The sequence below is a fragment of the Ambystoma mexicanum genome, chromosome 6q (assembly GCF_040938575.1).
Source record: "Ambystoma mexicanum isolate Mex_15411 chromosome 6q, UKY_AmexF1_1, whole genome shotgun sequence".
NCBI classification, from domain to species: domain Eukaryota; kingdom Metazoa; phylum Chordata; class Amphibia; order Caudata; family Ambystomatidae; genus Ambystoma; species Ambystoma mexicanum.
In genome coordinates this window covers 201,426,427-201,445,096 of record NC_090937.1, presented here as the reverse complement: position 1 = coordinate 201,445,096, position 18,670 = coordinate 201,426,427, and the positions used below count along the sequence as shown (strand labels likewise).

At 49.5% G+C, this 18,670-nt stretch overlaps 1 protein-coding gene across 1 annotated transcript in view; it reads right to left on the bottom strand.

Annotated features, from left to right (window-relative positions):
* Positions 1-18,670, bottom strand: part of SNX30 (sorting nexin family member 30) — a 749,650-nt gene that overhangs the window by 71,417 nt on the left and 659,563 nt on the right. The window lies entirely within an intron of this gene.

The window sequence follows — 18,670 nt, the reverse complement described above, 5'->3', positions numbered from 1 at the left end:
TGGAGCTCTGCAGCATGATCTGCATCAGGTAAGCTTGCAGCATGGTCTGTATCAGGTAAATTCTACTCTATGAGCCTGCCGTCTATGGTGCCAGGACTGACTCTCCATATGAGCCTGGCCCCATAGACGCCAGGACCGCACCCAAACAGCCCCTAGCAGGGGTTTTTGGGCTTGCTCAAAATAACTTGATGCCTGCTTCCGGGGTTGCTGGACCTGGTCTGGTTCCCCGGGGGTAGGCATCATGACAGTTACCTGCTCAGGTACCAGGCTGCTAGGGCTAGCCTCTTCGGATAGGGGTGCAGGACTGTCCCCCCCTTGCTGCACCAGAAGAGGGCCCTGCCCAAGCAAGAGGGGCATTTCTGGTTGGGCTGACATCTGATAAAAGGTTGGAGAACCACAGCCTTGCATGCCACAGAGGTGCTATGAGAATGAGGTGCAACAGCTGGGATTTCCTGATCTTGCTCACTACCATGTGCATGAGCGGTGTGGGGGGATGCATATGCCCACCTCCCAGTATATCGGAAGTACATGCCCGAGGGAGGCACGCCCCCTCCCGCCCCAGGACATGTACTGTTGACAAGTCTGGTTGCTCTGTATTGCAAACAGGTCTATGCTCGGGTGACCCCATTTGTTGAAAACTTCTTGGAGGACTCTCACGTTCAGCTGCCACTCGTAATTGTTGGAGCCTAACGTACTGAGCCGGTCAGCCTCCAGATTGGACACTCCCGGGAGATGGATTGCTCAGAGGCACACTTCTTGACCAATTGCCCACTCCCAAATGTCTAGGGCCAACGGACACAGCGAAAGGGGATCTAGAGCAGCCCGGCTTGTTCAGGTAATAGATGCAGGTAAGGGTGTCCGTTTGGATACAGACTGCGTGGCCCCTGATCACTGGAAGGAAGGATTTGAGTGCAAGTCAGATGGCCATCAATACTAGCCTGTTGATGTGAGTCTGCTGTTCGTTTGGAGACCATAACCCATGTACTGACTGTGCTCCCAGGCTGGCATCCCATCCCTGGAGGGAGGAGTCTGTTGTAATTGTATGTTGTATTGGGGCAGTCAAAATTGCCTGCCCTGCCTGAGGTACACCTAGTCCCACCATCTGAGGTCCCGCTGCAAGTGGGAGGGAATGGTGACCAGTGCCCCCTGATGACCCGTTTCCTGGTCCCAGGAAGCCGCGAAATGCAGCTGCAGCCTCCTCATCTGGAGCCTGGTGTAGTGGATGGCAAGGAGGCATACATCTAGTACTCCCACGCCATTGTTACTTGTCCTGCTGGTGAACTGAGCGAGCAAAGCCTTGACGGCCACCACCTTTTCCTCTATAGGCAATAGCTTCTGCGTATCCCATAGCAGTCCCAAGAACACCAGAGTTTGCGTGGGGCAGAGCGGCTACTTCGGATTGTTGAACGAAAAGCCGAGCTCGAATAGTGTAGCATCAGTCTGTCCGCTAGGACGCTGCCCTAATCCGGAGATGTGCCAGTGAATAACCAGTCATCGAGGTAGGGATAGACTTGCAGACCCTCCACCGTGAGGAGAGCTGCTACTGCGTTCATGAGTCTTGTGAACACCCTCAGAGCTGAATTCGGACCAAAGGGTAGAACCTTGTATTGGAAGTGCAAGCCCATGACCCGGAACCTGAGGAAGGACCGATAGGTTGCATTATGGGAATATGAAGATATCAGTCTTTCAGATCCAGGAAGCACGTCTAGTTGCCCCCCCACACAGCGTCTCAGCTATAATAGCAGGTGTCACCATTTTGAACTACTGCAAAGGTAGGTACAGAATGAGGAAGGAAAGATCAAGCACCACTCACAGGCCCGCCTAGTTCTTCTTTTGAATGGCGAAGATGCAGGAGTAAAAACCCTGACCCTGCTGAAGGGGAGGGACCTCCTCCACCACCTCGCTCTTCACGGGGGACCGGCTCTCAGCCAAGAGTGAAGGTGTTCCAATATACGGTAGGAGGCAGGGAAAATCGAACATGGAGGAGGGGATCGGAGGGGAAGTTGGAAGCCTGTTGAGACTACTGAGATCACCCAGGAGACCAAAAAGCATGCACGCAAAGATTGACTGTGTTGGGCCAGTTTGCCCTCGACTGGGGTGCTGTGGACCTGAAAAAAGTTGTCATTGCTTCTTTGGTTCTGAGGCTGACTGGCAGGGGGACTGGAAGAACCGCTTGTGGGCAGATTTGTAATGTTTCCGCATATGCTATCTGGGGACCTGTCCAGTAGCCTGGCTCGGCGGTCCTGACACCCCCCGTTACCCGCCAAGGCTCGCCCCTTGTCAGAGCAGGACTGGCTCTGAGGAAAGGCTTTTGCTGCTGGCTTGGTCAGAATGGCCAGTGATTTGGCTGTCTGCAAGCTGCTTTTCTTTTTGTCTTGCTCTTCGTCCATAGTAGAGCGAAAAGATCACCACCCTTGAATGGCAAGGCAAGAATTCTCTCTTGGACGTTCGGGGTGAACCTGGTAGCTTTAAGCCAGGCCGTTCCCCTCATGTCCGTGGCCACACAGATCGCCCGACTAGCGGTGTCTATGTGGGCCACTGTGGCCTCCGTAATATCTTGTGCCACTGTTTTAGCCTCACCAAGCCCAGTCTTGAAAGAAGCTTGTCGGCTGGAATGTCTGGGATAAAGTATGCGTTCTCTCTCCACAACCTTTGATTGGCCGCCGTCAGGATGGCGTCGCTGTTGGCATGCCCGAGATGTAGGCCCGCATTGGAATAGACCTTTTTCCCCATATGCCTCTAACGTTTTCTCCTTTTTGCCAAGCAATGCTGAAGGGGAAGTGCTCTAAGAAAAAGCCTGGGGCTTGGTATTCATAGATGCCGCCGCGATAACTGAGGATAATGGCTGCGGGTGTACCTACAAGAGTAAAGTGTCGCCCTCCACCTGCCTGAACTTTTCATCCAGCCTCTTGTTGACTGGTGGCGTAGAATGCGGCTTGAGCCAACCTTTTTTCGCCAGTGGTTCGACATCTTTCTGCAGCGGGATGCCATATCTGGCCTCTGCTCTTATGTTGAGCACCTCTGCCAATACTCCCGATTCCTGCTGCTCCTTCTGGGGCTGAGGAATGCTCAGGTACTCAGACAGGCCTGCTATCCTGTCATGTAAAGCCCTCACTGAGGCGTGTCTTGCTCCTCTTCATCCGTGTCCTGCTGATCCCCTGTGTTAGGCAGTACCCCCGGATCCGTAGGGGGAGTGTCAGCAGTGAGATGGTTGGCACCGGTGTTGATGCCTGCCTTGCCACAGGAGCAGGTAGCGGCGGAGGAGGCAGAGAAGGCAGAAGTGGTAGTGTGGGAGGCAGCATGTCCTGTATTATGCCCTTTAGGATGTTTCCCAACTGAGGTATCTCATGAGGGACAAGAACCTGTCAAAGAAACAGTCTTCGCAGGAAGGCTGGGGGCTTTCCTGCACAGCCGCCGGAAGAGAGTAGGCCAGTTGTGTGCCCCCCCCCCCACTCCCCCTGAGAGAATATGCCCTCATTGTATCGAGCTCCGCTGAAGGTAGGATACAACGTGGTCCAGGTGATTGGAGTCACTGGTACCCAGTCCACCCTGGCCAAAGGTTCGCGCCTCTGTGGTTCTCTTCTGTCCTGGCTGGGGTGCTTTCCTGCCTTTGAGGATCTGGCACGGCCCCCATTTTTTCTGCACGCGCCGCCATCTTGTCTGTGCCTTCTGCACGTGGGATTGTGTCCGACGCGGCCCTGGGCTCGGCCTGCATGCCTGGTCGCATCGGCGCTACCTCGCCTTGCACCTCCGGCGTGTGCCTGAAAGGCTGTTGGCCCTCAGCCATGACTGCTGGTGCTGAGTGAAGGCGCCCCCTCAGATGAGTGTCCAGTACTATAGCTAGCCCCCCCCAACCCCTGGGGTAACACCCGGTACAAGAGCCAGTCGGCTCCTCAGCAGTGGAATCGGTAGGGTCTGCAGACCCCTCAGCCGTTAGGCCAGTAGCTGCAAGCGCCATGGTACCCCTTACCCCGGTACAAGGGTCCGACTGATCCCCCCCCCCACCCCCAGCTTTTCCCAGGAAGGAGTCGCCTCGGCGGGGTGCTTTAGAGAAGAGTACGCTCACCTTCTGGGTCTTTCTCCTCACGTATTCCTTGAAACTCTCTGGCTGAGTCCTGGAGAACAACACTCCACCGCGCAAGCCGGTTTTTGAGGGACCGAGGCATGAGAGCATCACACGCGGAGCAGCCTTTCCATCTGTGGTCTTCGCCATGGCACCGGAGGCAGAGCGCATGAGTATCTGAAGTGGGGAAGGAACCGTTGCACGACGGACAGCTGCTGAAGCCGGTTGCAGCCGGCATGTGCCGGGGACAGGCTAGGGCACCGGTGGACGGTGGTCCCAATTTCTGAAAAGTAGAAAAGATTTACTATTAGGGAAAAAGTGCATGGAATTGCGAGGCTTGAGGCCTCAACTAGGAGCGCCGGTGAAATCGGTCCGATCCCGTTGATGCGGCAAAGGGGACTGGGGTGTGGCACCAGTGGGCAGGGTTAAGGGAGCCTGTGCGCCTGGGGCAGCGCCCGCGTGCACATACACATTTAAAGGGAATGTTTTTTCTGGTGAAAAGGGGTTAATTTCCCGTCTCTCGCGAAGGACACCCATACAGGATGGAGTCAGGGGGAAGGAAATGAAAAAGAGGGGGGAGAAGAGGAACAGGGGGGAGAAGAGGAAAAGGGGAGGGGGGAGAGGAAAAGGGGGTGAGAGGAAAAGGGGGTGAAGAAGAAAAGGGGGGGAAGAAGAAAGGGGGGAAGAAGAAAGGGGGGGAAGAAGAAAGGGGGGAAGAAGAAAGGGGGGGAGAAAGAAAGGGGGGAGAAAGAAAGGGGGGAGAGGGAAAGGGGGGAGAGGGAAAGGGGGAGAGGGAAAGGGGGGAGAGGGAAAGGGGGAAGAGGGAAAGGGGGAAGAGGGAAAGGGGGAAGAGGGAAAGGGGGAAGAGGGAAAGGGGGAAGAGGGAAAGGGGGGAAGAGGGAAAGGGGGAAGAGGGAAAGGGGGGAAGAGGGAAAGGGGGGAAGAGGGAAAGGGGGGGAAGAGGAAAAGGGGGGAAGAGGAAAAGGGGGGAAGAGGAAAAAGGGGGGAAGAGGAAAAGGAAAAAGGGGGGAAGGGGCAGAGCAAAAAGGGGGGCAGAGCAAAAAGGGGGGCAGAGCAAAAAGGGGGGCAGAGCAAAAAGGGGGGCAGAGGAAAAGGGGGGGAGAGGAAAAGGGGGGGAGAGGAAAAGGGGGGGAGAGGAAAAGGGGGGGAGAGGAAAAGGGGGGAGAGGAAAAGGGGGGAGAGGAAAAGGGGGGAGAGAAAAAGGGGGGAGAGGAGGAAACTGAAGGAGGAAGAGGAGAGAAAAGGAGAGGGGAGAGTGTGAACATTGGGAGAGACAGAAGGGGAAGGGGGGAAACAGAGGGGGAGAGGGGAGGGAGACCGAGCGGGAGAGGGAAAGAGGAAGTGAGACCGGATAGGAGAAGGGGTGAGGGATTAAGAACTGAAGGCGAAGGGGACGGGAATCGGACAGGACCAGAGAATTAGACCGAGGGGGGAAAGTGGAAGAGAGCGAGTGTGTGCGCGCATGTGTACACGTGCAATATGGGGAGTAGTAAGATCAGGGAGAGGAGGGAAGGAGTGACTGAGGAAGATAGTGAACCAGAGTGTCTGTTATTGGCACCTTAGAAACAATTTCCGGTTGAGAAACCTGGGCAGTGTTACATTAGAGAACCCCAAGGAAATCCTGATGGGAGCCAGATATATGAGGCTTCTTGCCTTTAGGCCATCAGCTACAGCTAGACTTGGATAGTAGGTGTTACTGATCACTAGCTGGAAAATCAGGGTTTCAGGGATGCCTGGGTTAGGATGGAAGAAGCCCACTGGAAGTTGAGTAAGTGAACCCCATTAGAGTACCCTGATCAGAATAAAACCAGTCATGTTTTCTATTTTAAGAATAACAAGCCTTGAACCATCTTTCAGATTCTATGAGTTATTGAAGACATAGGCAACATACCATGGATAGTTCAATATTGGAAATTCTCCAGGCCCAGGCGGACTGACGGCTGAATTTTACAAAATGTCTGCAACTGCACCCAATCAGCATTTGCTTGATATACACGGGGAGGCATAGTAAAGGGGAGACATTCTTCTCTCCTTACATGTGGCTCATATGCTTGTCTTCGCGGAACCCAACAAAAAAACCTATAACATATATGCCTTTGTCAATGATAAATCGTGTACTCTAAACACATTTGATATTGGACACCCTGCAGAATCCAGATATATACCCACGGTGTGGATTTGCAAGGGAGGATCACCTGGGAAGACTTGTGGAGTGGGAGTGAGGCACCCATGGGTGAGAAACGGTATCCCCCATTTCCCTTTCATTAGGAATCAGATGTGCCACAGGCTTATGGGTTCCTTTCAATTCCTTCCCTGTTGTGTTAGAAAGTCATCTCCCAATATATACCACTATGGTACTGAGACGAGGTAGAGACCACATAGGAACAGACATTCATTCTTTATAAGCTCTAACACACACCAACATGACTCTGGTACTGGGACGAGGAAGAGGGATGCAGAGTATCAAGACTGTTGTGTAATCCACATTTATAGCCTGCACCTGGAGCCAAAGGGACAGTATAAAATGGCCCACTCAGGTGAGGCTAACGAAGAGTACGGGAACTCCTGTGGAATGCTTGCAGGCGGAGAGGCCGGAGGAAGAAGCAGGGAGATGCGTATCCGAAGCGCTGTGGTGCTGCAGAGCTGTTGCAGCAGAAGCAGACTGTGGCTGGTGTTGTCGGAAGGTCTCTGGTGGCAGAGGTAGGCTGCTGACCTCCAGGAGTCAAAAGGACTCCCTCTCCAACAGCCTGAGGCATTGGAGACCCGAGAAGAGGGGCCCGCCGAGCCGGGAGCAGCAGCCACGAAGAAGCAACCAGAGTGGAGGAGGACACCCGTAGACAGCGTCCCCGGTGAGTCAAGTGCGGCTGAGTGACTGCAGGATGCTGTAATGAGAGGCACATGCTGAAGGAAGGTCGGAATGCTTGCGACCGAAAGTGAAGGCAATGTGATTGCTGCTTCGGAAAAGTAAAAACACAGAAGCTGAATGCATACCATGTTGTGAAGGCTGATTAACTTTATGAAAAGAGCAGTTTAAGAATACCGAACTGTAAAGCAAATGAAAAGGCTGCAAAGGGCCAGAAAAGCCGTAAAGTTGAAAGTGAATCAGAAGGATGCGAATTCCCAGCAGGAGTGATTACTGGGGATTCGGCATTTTACTAATTTGGAGATGAAGGGAAAGCATTTTTGAATACTGAACCAAAGGAAAGTGATATTGAGTGAATGCTAGCTGCATGGAAAACGTTCCCCGATACAAAGGAATTGTGACTCAGATAAACTAAAGAAAGCAAGCATTTGTAATGAATACGATGAACCGTGAAGTGTTGACATTGAGAAAAAGCAAGCAATGGCTAAATCCATAAGGAAATGAGGAATTGTACAAGTTGTGACAAAACTATGAAAATGTTGTGATACTTCAGCAATGGAATAGTGGCAAGACAAGTGTTGGAAAAGACTGCCAGAAGATACGTCTGATACCACTATTGAATGGAAGCAGTAGTAGTGCAATTGTGAAAAGGAAACCAATCAGGTGTATTGGTTGCGTGACCTGTAATGGGTGGACCGTGTGGTCCGACAACTGCGCCTAGCCCGAATACACCCCACTCAGGAGAAGTCACTTCAATCATCTAGAAGTCTATGGTTGAATATACAGAAAAGCCTGTGCATTGTGAACTTAAAGAGTTGAACTTTATGATTTTGATGAAAGAGCCAATATAGTCTGAAAGCTGGGAAGAATCCCGATGAATTGTGTTGTTGTGAAAACAGTGAGACTTGAAAGCTTGGGTAAGGGAACCCCTTTTAATTGACATTGAACTATTTGTAATCCTGGGGAAGGGAGAGCCCCTTTCCAACCAAGAGCTGGAAGAAGCTCTGAACATTTGTTTCAACACATTCATTTGAAGCTGACCACCCTATACAATTGGAACAAATAGACACAAGGGCAAGTATAGGTTTTGGACACAGATTGACATTTATTTTGGACTTTGACACAAACTAACCTTAGTTTTATTTAGGTAGGGAAATCCCACCTTGGCATAGGGCAAGGTAGGCCTTATCGCCACCTCAATGTGATTTTTATAAAAGATTCTAGCCCAAACTTTACTCTGTTGTCTGTGCCTACTTCCCAATGCCTTCACACATACTACTCTATGACACCGACTGCATCTAAAACTGCCATAAGTATGTTTTTTACGTGGTTCCCGGAACCTGTAAGATACCTTTGAGCGAAACTTAGCAATGACCCCCAAATCTTTTTATGAACTGATCTATACAGCACTGCTGGAGGTACCTGTCACTCCGCGTCAATAAATTGATAGATAGCTCTTCTAAGCTCCTTGGCTAGAGGGGCAGCAATAATCAAGATGGTTAAAACGCTGTACATTTGTATACCTATATCAAGCCCTGCTATACACTCTTTCAACAGAATTTCTTTAAACAAATTTGAGCCTTTCATCTACGCTTAGATCAGTCCGGAAGGCCCCTGGCTATTCTATAATATATTGTCCAACCCATATCGTCATGAGGGACATGCAGTACATATTCTCACAGATTGCTATTTATTGGCCCTGGCACACTTTGCAACACATTGGTTTATTGGTTTAAGAGCAAATCGACTTTTCCTCATATTCTAATGAAGCAGGCATGGGAGGAGCCTGTAGCTTTGTCACAGGTGGGAAATGCAGACCACCACTAGCAATTAACCCTACACTTCTACATTTCACTTCAAGGAACGGCTCCTCCCCGACACCTAGGTCCACGTCACCTAACATGAGACTGGGCAATATTTACCCCCATTTATTCCCCTGGTTGTTTGAAAATTCCTTGATGGCCAATTGTCCGCCCAGCCCCTGCGTTCCTCACTGTGTACATTCTCCCATGACTTATAAAGCGATCGGTTGCTTCCGAAAGCTAGGTACATGATCAAATACCTGAATAATAATTTAAACAAACTAACAAGTTGCAGACAACACACTGACCCTGACCTAACATAAGTTAACAAATTATAGGCCCTTGTACCAAAATTCATTCACAAAGAGGGCACTCGCAGGGACTGTAGTTCTACTTTGATCAGAATATGAAAAAGAATGGAAACAGCATGGTATTTCTAGATGGGAACATATCCTGAGAGGCAGAGTATCTGTCTCACTAGAAGACATTGTGCCTTACGATGAACAGTCTTCCAAATCACCGATTCAATACTACCGGATGCTCTCAATTCCCAAAGAGTATTGGCCTACCTTTCCCATGACATTTGCTAAAAGTAGCCTAGTTAAGATTGTAGTCGCATCCACAAACGGCACTAAGATCATCTCTCAATTAAATGCTTTGTTTTTCAGAGAAAAAACCCAAGATGGAATATGCAGACTTGAGGAAGTGTAAACTGGATTTGCATTTAGGTCTAGATATGGAAGAATGAAGAGATGCATCTGTTGGCACGTCATTTTTCACTTAGACGTAGACTGCTTAATAGATTTCAGATATGTACTCTTTATATATTGTACACCTAAAATGTTTCAGAAAATGGACCATAATAAGTCAGAGGGATGCAGTGAATGGAGAAGGCAATTCACTTGCCGCTGTTTTCCATGTGGCCTCGTTCTTTACTGATTTTCTGAGTATGGTTGGGCAGATCATAAGTAGTACATCACCTCAGTCACCAACAGGATGTTTGTTAGGCTTTTTTGTACATGCAACAGAGCATAATTCTAACTTTGTGCAAACTGCATTGTTGGTGGCCTATGCAAGGGTGCAGAAGGAAGAGACTGACATACAGGTGGCATAGTGATTGCTATAGACTTATACAGCATAAAAATAAAGAGAAAACCTCCCTTTCTCTACATCTATGAGGGGATTCCCAACCTCAACTAAAGCACTAATGGGTTTGCCAGATGTCCTAGTAACTTAAATAGTCCACTGTCTGTGTCAAAATGTCCCCATCTCTGTCCCTTAGACTTATAAATAAACTGAAGGCTGTGCCAATGTTCTTGCTCCAGGAGAATAACTCCCTCCTCCTGGACAGCACAGTTCTGGTTTGGAGGTTCCTAAACAGGGGGAATGACTCCGTTCCCCTGGCCTTTGTTACCAGGAGAATGACGCCCTTCTCCTAGTATCGTGGGTCACAGTTCACAACACCAGGGGGAAGGAATTCCCTTGTCCTAGCTTTACATACGCTTGGTTACTCACGTTACAACACCAGGGGGTATGACTCCCTTCCCATGGCCTTTCTCTCATTTTGGTACACAGTTCACACCACCAGGGGGAAGGATTCTCTTCCCCTGACCTTTTTGTGACTTTACACTTTGAGGGTCACAGAACCTGGCTTCTACCTCTTCAGACTTGGGCAGACATGGTTCATTCTAGTACTGCCACCAGGAAGATGGTTTCTATTTCTCCTTTCTTATAGATGTGGGTCCCAGACCCCTGTTTCTTTATCTATTGGTTCTGGCAGATCTAGTTCACTCTCCTGCAAGGTACTGCCACGAAGATCACTCATATTACTCCTTTTCCATGGGTGTGGGTCCCAGGCCCATATCTGGTTATTCCCAATAACTTTCCTGTCGGTACTGTATCTAGTGAGAACCAACCTATCTTGTGCGTTGCCAAATTCATCCCCTCTGGCTTTTGTATCTCCCATTACCTCTTCTGGGGTTTAGATACTTCGCCGGGACTTCCGGGGCTCAGGGTGCACCTCTGCAGGCCTGGTCTCTACTGAAATCGTGATGCTGTTGTGCCTTCCTGGCTTCAGGATTTGGTTTGCCTTCTCATGGCGAACAGAGAATTGCTTCAGCGTCTTCCAGTCATGCTCTGCTTCTCCCAGGCTAATGTTCTGGGCTTTCCTCCCTCGCTCTGGACATCGGCTGCTCTCCCCAACAGGCAGCATCTCGGTCTGCAGTCTCCTTCCTTGCTGCTTCCGATCCACATTCCTTCTTCCCTTTTGTTATTGGACAACTGGTTACTTGGTTGCACACTCCGTCGCGAAAGACTAGAACATTCATCTTTGTTCCACAGTGTGTTCATTACTCTGCTCTTCTGTGTCGTCTCAGTATTCATCAGACAAGCCTCCCTAAGGTGGTCTATGTTCTTCCACGTCTCAATAGAGTTTAACCCCATGGTCTTACACATATACATGGGTTGGTTAGGGATGATCAAGGGATTTATGGAGGTGTGTAGGGTGTAGGATGAGGGATGTCATACTGCATTCTCCCTAGATGGTCGTCCTTGCCCCCGGAATGGGGGACAGTCTCTCCCCACGAGATACTCCCGCTGAGTACCACCCCCACAGCGACTATCGGGTAGTGGGCTCACCTCCCTGGCCTCAGGGAAGGATCTCCCCCTCTGGGAGAAGTGTTGACATCTAAGGATTCGTCACACATAGAACAGGTTTTCTTGTCTTTGGATGCAAGGATATGACCCACACTACCCGAATGGAATATGTATAAGACGTTTTACTGTGAATTGAAAACTGACTATTGCAGTTTATATCATCCTAGATGCCAGTCCAAATTCCGAAAAAAAAAATGCCGAATACGCATTTACTGAGCATTCAGCATGGGGAAAAAAAAAGGATTACCAAAATGTCTAACAAGGGGAGTGGAGGTTGCAGGGATGTCCCCCGCTTCCATAACATTGAAAGCGGGGAAAAGGGAAAGTAAAAACAAAAAGTAAAAGCGGGGGTACTGCACCACAATGGGGTGGCGGAACTCACGCCACAGGGAAATAGACACAGGTAAGTAAAGAAGGTAACTGTACCTCACCTTCTATAGGAGTTTAGGGGTTGCACGGAGGCGGGTAATGCGGGCAAGGGCTAACGTGTCCCTAATAAAAAAAGTCAATGACGACATTTTTTCGGCAATGCGAATATTTACACTTCACGCTTTTCTGCAGTGTTCTTTTGTGATACGAATATTTCCCGTAGATCCATTGGTTGGAAGTTTTTTTCTGCTGGAAAAAACAAAACAAAGTTCAATATATTCCACAAATGAGCTAACCTTTAAATCTGTTTTTAAGTTAGATGGTGTCTAATGCATCTTTGGATTTTATCAATGCAGTAGTCACTCGATATGCCAAAATTGGACATCAACAAAAGAAAGGTTTAAACTTCGCTATTTGAGGCATAGCCAACTTTCATGGTATGAGGCTGTGACTACACTGAGCTCCTGGGTGCACCTGATCCAACGTTGATTTCTCCAGGCTTGGAGCAAGCTTGCTGTGTTATACGTTGGGTTGGTGCGAATATAAGTGCCCTGCACCTCTGAACACATGAAATATCTCCTGAGATCAGACGGATACACTACAAATGCTCCACGGAACACTGTCTGCAGCCATCATAATATCCAAGATGGTGCCGCGCTGTGCGCGATCCATGCAAGGCGCGGATGGAAGCGAATAGTTGGTCCCTGGGCTGGGAACGGTGGGCCGCAGTGACGCAGTGAAAGGAGGTTCCCGCGGTAGAAGTGAAGGACACACGAGGATGGGGAACAAAGGATAACAGGAAATAGTCGCACGGGCAACTAGTGAGGGTATGGACTACATAGCGAGATGAGGAGCACTGGTAAACGGCTGGGAGACGGAGCAGGGATTGATGACAGCCAGCTGCAACGATTGTTGTGGCCTGGACTGGAAAGGTACTGGAACCCATTGGACAGCCCAGGACTTGGTACTTGTGTGTTTGTGCTGAGCTACTGAGGAATGGTGATATAAATGTGCCCACACAGAGGGTGATCCAGCTGCTCATCACCCGAGGCTGAACACTAGCCAGTGTACGGGTCTGCTTGGGACTGACGTCATTAGGGCGACATCCGTCTGCTGTAGCCAGACTACTGGATTTGGGCATTGGACAGTGCACAGACTAATGCCGGACCGGAGACCGGCAGGGAGGGGGCGGGTGGGCTAAACAAATGGAGGCTTTTGCTAATGAGCCAACTCAAAAAGCTACTCCCCCCACCCTACTCCAGCCCCGATGCAGGCCCCACAGCACCCTGAACAACAGCATAGTGAGAACCAGATATTAGAGGCCATTACACCACTTTGGTCCTCTGTGGAGATGAAAATAAAAGAGGTGAAGGTTGACGTCCACCTGTTGCAACAAGATGTGCGGTCCCTTTCGGAATGAGGGAGTGCGACAGTGTCTAAGCCACTATAAAATGTGTCAGACTATAGTACGAGACTTGATGATGCAAACCAAAATGCTGGAAGAAAGAAGAGGACGCTGGGGGGAAATTCCGTAGAAAGAACATTTAGATTTAGGGTTAGTGGAAGGGGAGGAGGGTTCTGACCCGACGAATTACGAGGAAAATGTCCTGTTGCAGGAAATTGGCCCAGGGGCGTTTACACAGGGATTTATGATCAAGAGGGCACATAGATGCCCAACAAGAAAACCACTGCCTGGTGCTCCTAAAAGGCCGCTCATTGCTAGGGTCCTAAACTTCGGGGATAGGGAAATGATCCTGAAATTCTCTAGAGAAGGGAGCTTGATTAAGAAGATGCCATCCACACTGGCTATGTACCCAGATTATACTCTACATCCAGAGGTGAAGAAATAGGTTTGCATCAAGCAAGGAAAGGCTTCACCAACAAGGGCTGAAATCTATGGTGGCATACCCGGCTAAACTGAAGCTGCTACACAACAGAAAATCCTTGTTTTTTGACTCACCGGACGACCTGCACCAATGGTTGGATAGGAACAGCATGGGGTCCCTCTGAGACAGGAATAAGGGCACTAAGAACCATAATCGGTCCCCTCTCCTGTGGTACCCTTTGAACACCAAATCTGAGGACACTGAACTTTGGCTCCACGAAGAAGAAAACTGACTCCAAACAAGGGAAGAGTTTCCCCCTTGAACAACTTGGAACTGTGATTAAATCTTGTGAAAAGCACTGGAAGAAATCTAGGGGCAAGGAAGCTCCCTTTCCTAGTGAAACTGTATTACTTTTCTTTTGGCACTTTGGTAAATTAGGCTTTTGAACTTTTCTGAGATTCCTATTTACACAGAGTATTTATTTTAGTATTTTAGGATCAGTTTAGGTGTAACCCACATTCAAGATGCCACTGCGTCTGAGTCTTAACTCTTGACCCTTTACAACTCTTAATCTGGGCATGGCAAAATAGGCATGCTCACTCAAATTGCATTATGTTATTGAGCTTTAGTGCTGGTTTGCGGTTATGTTTGCTACATTATTTATGTTTGTGTATACGCTACTCTTTGTCATTCATACACATTGCTGCCTCTTGTAGATGTCATACTGGATTGGTTGATGGCTGGATATGATGTTCGACTGGATGGAGGAGGGTACGATGGAGATGGGACTATCCGGGAATGTAGAACATGACAACTGGACTGAATGTGGTCTCCTAGAATGTCCTGGGACTAAACAGCTATATTAAACTAAATCACATTGGGTCATATCGTCACAGGAAACGGGTACAGACAGCACTCCTACAGGAGACTCAACTTTTGGCTCCTAAGCAGACTGTAATCATACAGAGATGGGGAGGTACAGGTTATGGAGCTAACTATTCCACGTATGCAAGGTGGGTTCTGATTTGGGCATCAGCTGATGTGTCCTTTCGACTGTTGGAGATCTGTACAGATAACGAGGGCAGGATTGTGATGGTCCATGGTTATGTGGACCATAGGGTGCTATGCATAATTAATCCATATTCCCCCCAACCCTGACACTGCTACCTTTCTCCACTCATTGTAAAAAGATTGGTACCTTTTCAAGGGGGTCTATAGATTTGGGGAGGGGACTTTAACGACACCTTAGACCCATTGTTAGATAGGTTGGATGCAAAACATACGAGACCATCTCCACCAGCACATATTTTAAGCAGGGTGCTGACTGACCTGGCACTTGTGGATGTCTGGAAATCTGATATGATATTTATAGCGCGCCTATACACAAGTGTTAAATAGGGTGTTTCAAGATCCATAAATGCAGAGCGTTGAGTCTATTGGTACTACTCGAGCCTCCCATGTGGTTTATACCAGGATAGATTACCTGCTCATTGAAGCAGAACAGGTACATGCGTTTTTTAATATTGACTATTTGGGTAGTGTGAAGGCATCATGAAGCAAGACACATACAATGCATTCAACGTTCAAAACAATCCGATTCATCAAAGTTAACGTCAGGATGGTAGAAGGCCTAACTTGCCCTATGCTAAGAGGGGATTCCCTAACTGAACAAAACTTAGGAATGTCCAAGTCAAGAGTTCAACTTAAAAGTCTGTGTCCAACAACTATCCTTGCCCTCACAACTAAAGCCAAACAATGTGTAGGGATGTCAATAACTAAAGAAATATTGTCAAAGTTCTGAACTTGTTACAGCTCTTAGCTTCTTCTTTAGCTCTCCTTCTCCAAGTTCAAAACAGTTCCCCAAAAGTCTCAGGGTTACCTTCCTCGAGTCCAAGACAATACAGCTCCACAGAATCCTCGGGGTTCCCTTCCCCAAGCAACACTGTTCAAAAGAAACCCGCCTCGTGGCTCTGTCTTTAAGACAGCCCTTGCAGCTGCTTAAGTCCCAGGGTTCCCTTCCCCCAAGACCAACAACCAGTATTTGCTTCTCAAAGTTCAACACAACTTTTGCTCAACCTGACCCTCCTCTGAATGGCATTACCAGTTTGCTTACAGTGCTTCTCCTTGGTTGTATTTCACAATGTCTTTGGCTTGCACAATTTAGGGCTCACTGGTCTAGGTGCAGTTGTCAGACCACAAAGTCCACCCATCACAGGTCACAGCCAGGATCCCTAGGCCCATCAGCTCGCACAGCTTCTTCTGTACCTGTCAAGTGCACAGATTTACATTTACTTTGTTTCTCTTTATTGGCCTCTTGGCTTTAATGGCGGTTTTACACTATCTTGGCTTCTCCTGGTTTGTCTCTGGGCCTTGCCATACCGTGTCACACACCTCATGCCAGACTGTGGCCTTGCTGCACTGTATCCGTTCATAAATTTTCAGTTTGTGGTGGTAGCTTTCTGTTACACTCTTTCACACTTGCGCTCTTTTTTCATAGGCTGCTTTCACTTGGGCATTTTCCTGTTTTAGCTTTCATCGGTTACTTGCTTTGCCCATAAAGTTTTATTTCCATCTAGTGTTCCGAATGCTTAATTTCAAGGTTTCGTTCAGTTTAACATTCAATATAGGCAATCCAGCTTAGTTGCTAATTTTCATTCAGTTCGGTATGTAATATGTATAACTCAAAATAAGTTGGTATTCGGTTCGGCATTCAATATTTATATTTCAGCTTAATTTCAAGTTTGTTTTCGGTTTGGTATTCAAAATGCATGGGGTACTCAGTTCGGTTTAACTTTATCTACATGCGGCCGCTAGGAGCACTCTGGCTTGTGAGTGTCTTCCTCCAGATACTCGCCAGTCCTCTGTGTTCCTTAACAGCGGGTCCAGCTGCTTTCTGCTTCTCAGGCCAACCTCTGCGCGCCCCGCTCGCATGCCAGGTAATGTCTTCTGCACGCCAGCAATTCCAGTGCTTCTGCATGGACACGGGCAGCACCCTCTCTTCATGCTCACTCGCAGCTGCTTGCTTTCAAACCCAGAGGCTCACACACCTGAGGCAACTGCACTGCCCATAGGCCTTGGGCTCCACAAGCTCTCTGGGATATCGGCTGGCATACTGGCTCCTTCACAGGTCCCACTATGGCTGCCTCCTCACGACAAGTACCCTGCTGGTCTCCCTGTTGCACTCTTTGCTTGTTCCACTGGGTATACACCTGCAACCATCTGATAGGTTGCAGGTGTGGATTCCCAATTGGATTTGCCAGACTATGATTAAAGGGACATGCCTGACCTTGCAGGTACTCTGCAGGCATCTTCTTCACCCCAGTACTAACGTGGTGAAAGGAAGGTTCAGTGTTCATTACTCTCCTCATCCCAACACCATCAAAAGATGAATGTGGGGAGAAGTACTACATAAAGCCAGGGGAGGTTTAGGTTGGTCTTCCAATGGGAATGGGGGATAAAATGCCTCACCTGTGGGCACCCTGTGATGCTGGAAATGCATCTGAGGGACAGGGCCTCTGAATCCTTGTCCTTTTACTGTTTTTACCGTGTGTTCTGATATGTTTTCTGCCCAGGAATCCATGTCGGACTCCTGGCAGTGCAGCTCTCTCTTTTGGTTTGGTGAACAGACCCACGGGATACCCTTATGGCACCCATGGGTAGGGGTACAACCCTGTGCCCCTAGTGTATGTTTTTGGGCACCTGTGGGTGACCCCAGAGCAGGGTATGGGCTGGTGGCAGCTCCATGCTGAATTTGACAGGTGCTCTGGGTGTCCTCCATTTTGGGATACCCAGGCCCTGCCATTGGGATCTGTTGATTCCTGATAGGAAACAAGATGGCCTCTGTGGCCTCTTGCTTTCTATTGCCTGTTATCTTGTTTTCCCAAAGTCCTGGGAAGCCCTGACTCTGTCCCTTCCCCCTGACTGGCTGTTGGGTGGAAGTTCCATATATGGTGTTGTTGTGAAGGCCCAGCTAGACTGACTGGAGCCTTCCCAGTGACTGTATGTTGTGGGTACCTCCTGTGGGTGGGACCTGGGTGAATGGAGTGTGTGACCAATATACACTTCTTGTTGTGGTTGTCTGGTTTCTGGCATGAGAGACAAAGACTGAGACAGCCCTGCCCGAAACTGGCCTGAATGCAGTGTGTAGTGTTGAATGGCTGGGTACTTGTCCCAATCCACATTCCCTGTTGTGAGTGTCTGGAAGGGAGGAGTGTGGCCTGAATGCACTGTGTGCCTGATTGGCTGACTGACTGCATGAATGCCCTGCAGTATGATTGGCTGCTGAGTGTGTGCCAGCAGCGTGGATGAGAGAGAGGATAGTATATCTGGGGACCTCTCACCACTGGAAAAGTGTTCAGAAGGGACCTTTGGTTGAGAAGCGACCATTGTGCTCCTACAGCAGCCAGGGAGCTGAGTCTCCACTCTACGAGTAACTGGAACTGCTGATCCTCGACGTCCAGCTGGAAGCAGACGACTTGCTGTGGCATTTGCTTCGACCGATCCGAAGGCTGTCGAATTCGTCGAGGGCTGACCCGAGAGAGGACCTGGTAAGGCGCCCTCTTCCCGTGCTCCGAGGGACCATCGAGCACCGCTCCATCTTCGCCGAAGCGCCCTGGAAGACAGACCCTCGACAGGCTGTCGACCCGAGACGGGACCGCCGAGGAGACCGAAGTGAAGCACCCGGACATCGACGCCGTCGAAGTCCCTTGCCGTCGACCAGGGTTCGCAGGTTTGTGTAACCGCTGGAGGCCCGTCGAAGTTGTGTTGCCCAGCCGTGGGAACCACTTGACGCTGTGCCGCCGACGACTGGAGCAGTCTGCTCCTTTGCCTAAGAACATTCAATCGAAGGACTCTCGACTGCATCGTCGACCGCTATCCTGCCGGAGAAAGTCGAGGACGACCAACGCGCCGAGGAGAAACCTGCCGGTGGGTTTCCCGCCACCCGACGACCCCAAAGACTCGTACGACTCGACGCCCTTGCTGGGCCTCCGTCTCTACAATCTTTGCGGTCCAGAACTTTTGTCATCGAGGTGCCCCGCACACCTCCGCCCTGCAGGACGCCGACGCCGAC